The 10,336-nt window shown below is 37.0% G+C and overlaps 1 long non-coding RNA gene across 1 annotated transcript; it reads right to left on the reverse strand.

Annotated features, from left to right (window-relative positions):
• Window positions 1–675: 675 nt before the first annotated feature.
• Window positions 676–7,148, reverse strand: LOC102080518 (uncharacterized). The gene is made up of 5 exons (XR_269305.4): window positions 7,048–7,148; window positions 6,764–6,878; window positions 2,115–2,239; window positions 1,355–1,427; window positions 676–1,170 (listed from the first exon to the last, which is right to left on the reverse strand). It is a non-coding gene; the product is annotated as an uncharacterized LOC102080518 (long non-coding RNA).
• Window positions 7,149–10,336: the final 3,188 nt, after the last annotated feature.

Genomic DNA, 10,336 nt, shown 5'->3' on the forward strand with positions numbered 1-10,336 from the left:
TACTGATTTAGCATGTGCTGTTCCCTTGCAATGACTTGAAATGTAATGAAATGATTCAGTCGTTTATAATGCATGAGTGCACGGCTTGTAATCAAACGAAATTGTGTTGTTCACTTGCTGGGGAAAATGAAATAATGATGATGTTCTTCAAAATGAATGCTTTGTGGGATTTAAATTCAGCAACAGTGAGTTAGGTGAACTAATCTCATTGTATGTAATATATGATTTAGCTTCAAGACAGTGGGAAAATATATCTACATTTTGTGAGTACGATAAGTGACTCAACAGCAGACTGGAGAAAAGAAACAAAAGGTGAAATAATTCAAACATATCACTCTATGATGCATTGGCATTTTGTTCGCCTTGTTGTTATTCTTTTACAAAGTCTCCACAGGCAGCATTTTTGTTTGTGAGACATTAAAAGGGCTTTTGGAAAATCAGAAAACAAACAGAAGCCTCTCAAATGTCATTTCATTTTTCTTCCTAATGTGAGCTGCAAGTCTTAAATATTAATACTATATTGCTCATGTTCTTCTTACGCTAATGGAATAGAAAGAATATACAAAGGACAGAACAATCCCTCATCTTTGAGTAGGCTAAACTATCTTTTAATAACTGCTGTCAGAGGATTCATCCGAAGTGACAAAATGCAAGTTAAATAAAGCACATTCCATCTGATATCATTATCACGTTTATTCATGACTGTGGTATTTATTTGGGGATATAAAAATCCATTTGTATTTACCACTTTGTCTCAGTTGTCAGATGTTGGGAAACAATATGAACGTTTAATAAAGGCTTGAATCCCCTAAATCCCTCTGCCTTTATCTGGCATTTGATTCAATACGCTCATTATGACAGCATTTAACATGCGAGCCCCCATACCCACTCCCACTTGGACACACACACACGCAGGCAGAGGAACAGACGGACAAAAACACACACCAATGTCAGTGCTGTTCTCTGTTAAGAAACAAGAGCACTGTATGAAAATTCATCTTATAAAAGCGCCACACAAACACACACTCATGCACACCACACCAGGCGTTCAGTTAAGCCTGTGGAATTGATGTGCCCCTAAGCTTGCTTTTTTTCATGCATTATGCCCCAAGGGGTGAGCTTCTGAATGGTGGTGGCTGCCACTCACTACAGTATAAGCTTGGGATCAGACTGCGGAGGTAAACACAGACACACGCATTAAAACACACACCTACAGGGTGAATGAGAGAAAATTTAAGAGCAGAAATGCACAATTTCAGAGAGGAAACACATTTTGGGGGCAATACATTATGATACACACACAATCCTTTCCTCTCTTCATTTCTCTCTCTCTACCGCACATATAAACACTCACCTCTAAGCTAAGGGATGAAACCTGCACAGTGTGTCTCTGCCTCATGCTGGCTTAGCCACAGAGCTGAAGAACACTGAGGGGATAGAAAGTGGAGATGAAGACATATGACAGGAAAGCTCTGTAAACAAGACACACACAAAGACATATTCTTACAAAAGCATATATGAAGCACACACACACACTCATGCTTCTCTCTTTCACTCACTTCTCCCTTTTGCTCTGCTACAGTAAGGTGTGGTGCTTTGTGTCAGACTGGGTGTCCCTTGCCATGTTTATGTCTCCCCCTGTCCTGTGTTAGGCATAACAGGGGCTGCTTGATGTCAGTTTACTGTGAAGCAGTGACGGCTGGGTGAAGGGCTGACTAGGCCTCTCTCTGGGAAGCTTTGGCTTGTCTTTTAAGATGCTGCTAAACCTTTCAGACCTACAGTACCTACACTGCACCTCTTGCTGTGCTGGAAGAGGCAAGAAGAAGTGCTGACTTAGGGGTGTGGCGCATCTCCCTGTTTGACAGTGGGTGTTCAGTACTTGTGTATTTAGTTCTGATATGTGTCTGTGTGTGTGTTTGTGTGTGTGTATCCTTTACTAAAACAGGGATCAGTTGTTGTAAAATGGGGTAAGTTGAGCCGGGGGAAAACATGATCAAGCACCAAATTAACTATGACAATTTTTTTCATCTGACTGATGGAAACTATATTAATGAAGTGGAGAATACATTTTTTTTACAATAAAAAACAATTTTACCTTTCAAAATTTTTCTTACCTTCACACGTTTGCTTCAAAAGGCATTTATTATGGATCATAAAGTTACATCACAGGTTCCAGTGATACCACTACCACAGGTGTTGCTCTGGTGTGCTAGAATAGGCACATTTTCCAAAGTAGTGGCTGTGGGTCGAAATGAGCATTGTATATATGGTCTTAAAATTAATTTTGCATCATAAAATAACTAACAATTTATGACAGTCCAGATTACTTAACAGTACTAATGGTAATACCTGAAATTAGCCCCCAGCTAATGAGGTCTTAATTACCCAGGTATCAGCATGCTACTCCCTATTTCTCTATTCTTCTAGGAAAAACTTTATACAAGACTTTTGAACATGGCTGCAGAGATTTCTCAGATTTAGCCTCATGGTCAGACACAGATGCTGGGTGATAAGGCGTGGTTCCCAGTTAACTTTCCAGTTCATCCCAAAGGTCTTGCTTGGTTGGGGTTGAAGTAATGATTCTGTCCCATCCTAAGAAATTCTTCCACACAAAACTTAAAAAATTATTTTTCTTTATATGCCACACTTAGTTTCCCATCTAGTCAGTCCACTTGGAAGAAACAATATGGCAAAAGTTAAATGAGGATAGTCAGAGTAAATGTATAGGTGAATGTAATGACATGACATGATTCTATGAGCCAGATTTACTATGCAGAAGAAATTAGAGTGATGCCACAATTGCAAAAATACACAAATGAAATAGGATAATTCTGCAGGTGATTGCAAAACATTGGACTACTTTGTATACATTTCTATATGGAAACTGTGTGTCACTCTAAGGACTCAAACTCAGCTAGAGCAGAGGCTTTATCTGGAGAAGAGCTGTTTTACTACAAACTATTACACCATATAAACCTGAATTTGGGTGTAATAGCTAAACTGTAAGATGTGTTAGAGAACACAACATATTATTTGCCATCCTATGCAGTACCATGTATGTGTTAAGGAATATACTGTTGCAGTCTCATTTTTGTAAATGTGGTCCATGCTGTTGCTTTTTTCTGCAGGTTGTGTGAAGCAGAACATACTTAACCCAACACACTGACACAGTCCTATTAATGGCAACATTTTGACAAACAATTCGATACAAATCCAAGTTTTAAAAAAGTAATAAAAAGAGAGAAGGAAAGAAACAACAGATTACACCAAAGTCTGTCTGTGTGTGCTGAGAAAAGACAGATACATTTTCTTTGTGTACCCAATCTCTGTGTAGATATGTGACTAAAAGCATGCAAACCCATCATGTCAGTATAAAAAGTAATGCTCCTACCCTTAAAACAAGATGCATCCTGGTATATTTCTTGAATTGGGAATCTGCTCCATCTGGGCCAATTGTGCACTCTTTTTGATAACATTTCCTTTTCTCATTCCAAAAAACGAACAGTCATAGAACTATCACTATGATATCACTATCATAACCGCATCTAGTACAAAAATAATACCTTTTTTCCCCATTTTTTGCATTTGCACTGTCTCTTTAGTAAAGCCAGACAGTAGCTTTTTAGTGCCAAAAGGTTTTCCACTGATGCAAACTCTAAATTTTGCAAATCTTCTATGCATTGCACATACATGGACATTTCAGTGCTTAAGCAAAAGGAAAACTGGGAGGCCTGTGTTTTGATAACAAAGATTTTGGAATGAAAAAATGCCCTGTTCTTAATCAAACGCACATACATACACACAAACACACTCAGAGCAGTGGGGCTCTTCACTGACCATTACTCTTGGCAATGAGTGCTGAACAGAAAGTGCTTAGCAGGAAACAACAGGATACTTCTACTCCAACTGAAACAGCATCCATCAGCTATACAGTGTGTGTGTGTGTGTGTGTGTGTGTGTGTGTGTGCATGCATGTGTGTGTGTGTGTGTGTGTAAGAAAGACAAAGAAAGGAAGAAAGAAAGATTTTTTCCTGTCACTTCAGTAATGCAGGCCTGGGTTCACCAAGCAATTCTCTGACCTTCATGCTCAGTTTCAGCACACTTACATCACCCGTGTCAAACACAAGTCTTCATCAATTCTGAATGTTTGTGTGTGCTAGTGTGGATGTGTGAAAATGGGAGTATGAGACAGAGAAATGAGGACTTAATCTGCGCTCAAGCCTCTTGCATACCGATCCTTATGTTACATATCTGCAGTTTTTATTGATCTGTGAGTCCTTGGAGACTAAGGTGTTTTCCTTTCACTTTCATTGCCATTTTGTCTTTGTAATCTTTCAGTTTTAATTGTCTCTATCAATTCTGTGGTTTGTAAACCAGGATTTTGATTTGATTTTGTTTTAATTTGATCAGTGCCCAGACTTTTCAGTTGTCTGAAAGTTAACACTTAGCAATAGAGTTAAAGTTATGATTTCATTTCATGCAACTAGCCCTAGCGGATTTTTGTGCTAAGCAGCTGGGAAGTGCCAGGGGAGGTCTGGACAATACGGTTGTCTCTTGAACACTCTGTGGAGATTTTCTAGGCATGACCAACTGGGATGAGACCCTAGGATAAATTCAGGACATGCTGGAGGGATTAAATGTCCCATTAGGCCTTAGTGTACTTAGGATATTTCCAAAAAGAGGAATGGAACTCTGAAGAACTTGAAGGCAACAAGAAGCTTTACTTACCTAATTGCGACTGTAACTTATAAAATGGTTTCACATTGTAATTTAAATTACAATGTAATAAAGTTCTAATCCTGAGAATTACAGACATGGTAAAAAGAAAGAAAATCCTGTTTTAGTTCTAAGGTTTAACATAAAAACTGTAATATCTTGAAGTAATCCTTTTCTGTTTGACGTTATTAGTCTTTAACATTGTTGTGGAGGATTTTGTTCCCACTCTTCTGTCCAAACATCTTCACTTTGGTCTTCCAGAAGTTCAGATGCGACTTTGCAACCGAAAGACAAGACGAGGTCTTCTCCTAGCAACCCGTTCAAACAAGCCATACTTGTTCAGTGTTTTTTGTAATTGTACTGTCTTGGAATTTTAAATTTAATATAAAAACTGAGCTCCTAAATCCATTTTTAGTAAGCAAAAGAAAAAAATGAATGCAAAGTTAGAAAATGCTAAGTGTGGTTTTGATGACGTATGGTTAGGGGTTAGGGTTAACAGCCTGACCAAACACTATGATGATGATTGCTACAAGCTCTCCATAGATGGTCTCTAGACCTGCAGAACAATCATTACAAGTTATTTGCATCACAGTCTGTTTATTTTTCTATAAAGAATCAAAGCTATGATTACCCTTGCCTACAGACTTGCTGTGAGACAGTCTATGTATGGAAATGGCAATAGGCCATTGATGTAAGACTGACAGGCCCCTACCTCTTTTCAATTCAGACATCTGTGAGAGCTGGTTTGCTCCAAAAATATCTGCAGTATACCAGAAATTGTGTGTTGCGGGTACTACCCTGCAGTGTTGGGGAGTAACGGAATACATGTACCACCATTACATATTTAAAATACAAAATATGAGTAACTGTATTCCGTTACAGTTACCGTTTAAAAAGGTAGTATTCAGAATACAGTCACTTTGTTGAAATAAATGTATTAAACGGCGGTCTTTTCCTGTTTCACATGTTAGGCTGTGCCCTCTCTATTTTTGGTAATTCCACGCCAGTGGAAACCCAAACAAAACACGCATTAAGAGGCTCTAATGCCTGTGTCTCAATCTCGCAGCCCATGTCACCTCTATTTGCAGCCCGTATAATGACGTGAATAAATATTTGTAAAAATTATTATTCAAAAAATTATTTAATATGAAGGTAATAGGCAGAGTGTTACAGGCATAGCCCTAAAGAATGCAGCCTCATGGGCAGCGTAGTCTGTGCTGCAGGGAGAATGGACTGCCATACCTGTTATGTGTCTGTGAGCATGTGGGGGGGAGAAAAAGGAGAGTCAAAAAGTACGAGTTGTCACCGACCAGAAACACGAGATGGAAGCATGTAAATATAATAATAACCACTGCAGCTAAAAAGAGTGCCTGACCAGCCCAGTTGTAAGTAAGCTATTAAGACTCGACTGTACACTGTGTTCGCGTTTTCCTCCGAAACAATAAGTTCCGTTGGAGCAGCCTTTCAACGCCTCTCTCTGTCTCTCGGTAGCAAAGTTGACCCAAACAACAAAGTAAAGCTAGTTTTCGGCTACAAGCCCGACACAGAATCCGATATATTATCCAGAGGTCCCTTTACTACGGTTTGGAGCCGCGGACCTGCTTTATATATGCGTGTAATAGTTTTCTATATGAGATCACTGCAAAAAGTGCAGCCTGACCTAATGTCCACCCTACTGTTACTCATTTTATATTAAGATTTAAAAATCTAGTTGGTATTGGTATGCCAAGTAACCTGCAGTAATAGTAATAAATCATACAGCAATAGTACATTCATGTAGTTGAAAAAAATATGATAATATATTAAATAATCCAAAGTATTCAGAATACGTTACTCTCATTGAGTAACGTAACAGAATACGTTACAAAATACATTTTAGGGCATGTATTATGTAATCTGTAGTGGAATACATTTTAAAAGTAACCTTCCCAACACTGTACCCTGCAACACAAAAGAGGGCTAGGGTGCCTTGTGTCCTATACCAAATGATCGTTTCACTCGTACACAAGCAATAAAATAAAAGGCACGTGCAAATATCAGTACTTACGGCTGATAGTTGAAAGGGACAAGACCAGGTCACACAAAATCCACAGTTCACACTAGTGGAAGGGACCACATGAGCTTTGCCTCTATCACACCGGCAAGATGTCCGTCTCCTTATCCTGAATTAAATAAACAAGCTAAATACCAACGTATTTGCTGTTTCATGCCATTTCAGGAATGGCTAGCATTAGCTGAACACATCCATACAGAGCAGAGTATGAGCTCCAAAGAAAAGTGCTAGGCTGAACGCTAGCGGCTAATCGCTATGGAAATCGCTCTCAGAATTACCTCTTGGAAGGTAACTGGTCGTCAACCATGAAAGTTACAGCGTGTTACTCAAGTGTCCACTCGATAGCAGTAGCTTGTCTCTCCTCCCTTTCCAAAACCCCAGCTCCCTGCCAAATCCCACCCCCCTACCTGAAACTCTCACCAGATTGGCTGGAGCCACCAGAACTTTAGTACATGGCAATAAAATTAAAGAAAATAATAAAGGACACTTCAAAATGTAAACAAGACGGCTGTGAATCTAAACAACACACATCACATACATTCCAAACTCTTCCACTTAAAGTGTGAATAATACAAAATTATTACTTAAAATATTTTAGAACATTTTTAAATTTTTTCTGTATTTTAACCATTAATGTGATTTTTCAACATTTAAACACATAATGAACTCAAATGAATTTTTCAGTCATCAAAACTAATGAATTATTTTAGCACTACAATGGTATATCTCTGGATGCTGTAGCTCCCCTGCTCCACTGCCCCTCAGCTGAGACATCTTAATGCAACTTAAGGTGCTATTTATATTTCTGAGACTTTGCCATGTCTGAAAGGAGTCCAAAACCAGGTTGGTTGCCTTATATTTTCAAGTTAATTGTGCCTTCTTTTTAATTTTCTTTTTAATTTTCTAGGTCAGCTAATGTCATATGTTGAACTTAAGTATCCTGGCTTCTTTATTTCCCTTTGTTCAAAACTGACTATCATTTCTAATTAAGCTTAAATGCAGTTTCAGGAGTTATGAAGGCTCCAATCAATCATTCTTGTCCAGAACTAACTGTTGCAAAACTAACATAATGAGCTGGTTATTTACTGTAAACTTTATTAGTCCAACTGTATTCAGTATTATAGCAACCATAGTGGAGGAGTGGAGGAAATTACCCTTCATAATAAACACTAATTCAAAAGATTTTGCTCATTTATAGAAATTGTACAAAGGAATCCATAAAAATGCAGCTTGAGCTATATTATCTGGAATGCTTTTCTTTATTGGATGTTGGCAGACTTTAGCCATAAAATCATATTTCAAGGTTCAGACATTTTTGTGATTCTGATGATGGTTTTGTGTTACAAGACATGGGCCTGTGGAAGTTTCAACGCAGAGGCAATAATAATGAAATATTAGAGCACACTTCTACTAAAGTGCAACACGGGAATTTATGGAGGCTCAGAAAAGAAGATTTATCCTCTCAATAGAATCACATTAGTTTATACTTAGGGCTCTATATTTCAGGATGCAAAGGTGGAGGTGAAAGCATACTAAGCTATATCAAAGCTGACTTTTAAATTGGTAGGATTTTTCTATTACTGCCCAGATTTCAGTTTAAGTGATCTTTAGTTGCATATCTAACTGTAGCTTTCAGTTATGGATCAGTATATGAAGGAACTACTTCATACTGTCTACAGAACAGCCAAATATATGAGCTGTTCCCTTTTTAGGATATATTTATCATCATCATCATTATTATTATTATTATTATTATTATTATTATCGGGGCTTTCTTCAGGAAAGCTATTAATAATTGTTCATCAAAGATGCAAGTCTGTCAGCTTATTACGTGGCTTACCACTTTGATCCAGACTCTATCATTAGTGCAACCTAGGAATCCTAATCTATGACAATGGTCAATTTTTTAGGGTGCTTGTGCTATAGCCAGTATATCCGAATAACAGTTGTCTGGTTGACATACTGCCGTGAGCACTTCATTGTTTAAAATTGCAGATAAATTAATAAAAAAAAATAGGTCTCTGACAAATTGTTTTATCTAAGTTGATTCTGTAAAATGCAGTGGCAGAAATCAAGTCATGTAATGTCGTGCAGATTTGGCATATTCACATGGAGAGATCTTTTTATAGACACTATCTCAGTAGAAACGGTTGTGTTTTATGAAATGTCTCAGCAACCATAAGGTGTATTATTATAGAATAATGGACAGGGTAGAGAATTTAAGCCGCACTTTATATTTAATGATAATTTACCAAATGTTTGCAAACTAATGAAGCTTAAACAAAACCAAGATGACAAATATTGTTAACATCATACATGGAAACATTTGAGCATCTTGAACATAACACAGCAACTTCTGCAACATCTATCTAAACCATGAATGTGATTGTATGCCATCTATTGGCTTTTGTAAAGCCGAAACAGTGTATATAAATATATGTGTGTATATATATATATATATATATATATATATATATATATATATTTAAAACATTGTTTGCTTGCTCTGTTTGCTTAGTATAGTCACATACAATTGCTACTGTTGCTGTAGAATGTTGTTGACTTTTTAAAAGTTATTTTATCGACCAACAATTAAAAGTGAGAAAGTATCGAGGGCAATAAAACAGGTGTTAGACTGATTTCAAAACCAACTGCTTCTTGGGTGTTTTGTTGTTATAACAGTTAGTTGTAAAGAACGTCTTAAAATCCAGGCATTTTATATAAGTGTTTGCGCCAGTGTCGTGCCACACTTCAGAACAGTTAGTTTACTAAATTGTGGATGCTGTAGTTAATGAATCCCAAGGACTCGCTGTTGAGAATTATTTATCAGAATTTTAAGAAACTGAAGTAAATATCAAAAGGGTGGAGAAAACCTAAATCCTCTGATTGAAATACATGGAAAGACATGACGCACAAATGACCTATGAGAGATAAGATAAATAAGTGAGACGATTTTGTAAGATGGGAAAATATAAATACCTCAGGAAAATCTCCTTTACATGGATATTTTTCTTTTATGCAATTAGTATAAATTTACAGCATGTGCACATATATCTATGAAGAACCAACACTGTGGTTTATGTATACAAATACAAGGCATCCAGAAAGTGTTCACAGCACTTCAATTGTTTCACATTTGATCATATTCCAGCCTTTTTCCAAAATGGATTGCATTTGTTTTTTTGTGTTTATAGGGGTATTTTGCATAGAATTTTGAGGTAAAAAACACATGTAATCCATTTTAGAATATGGCTGTAACATTACATAATATGGAACAAGTGAAGCACTGTGAATACTTTCTGGATGCACTGTGTATATCGTGCCCAAACTGTCTGATATAATCCCTCTGTTCATTCTGTTTTTCTTTTTAACCTTTTCTTTCTCCTTTTCCTAACCCTTCCTCCCACAACTTCACACCACCAAGCCCAGCCACTGTATATTATCTCAGATGAGATTTGTGTTATGATTAATTTTCCCTGTTTTCCTTTTTCTGTATGAATTTTATGTAATAATAATATATAATAATAATAATAATCAAGTATAATAAAGGATAAAAATTATTAGTTT

Source organism: Oreochromis niloticus, linkage group LG6, assembly GCF_001858045.2.
Source record: "Oreochromis niloticus isolate F11D_XX linkage group LG6, O_niloticus_UMD_NMBU, whole genome shotgun sequence".
Classification (NCBI taxonomy): domain Eukaryota; kingdom Metazoa; phylum Chordata; class Actinopteri; order Cichliformes; family Cichlidae; genus Oreochromis; species Oreochromis niloticus.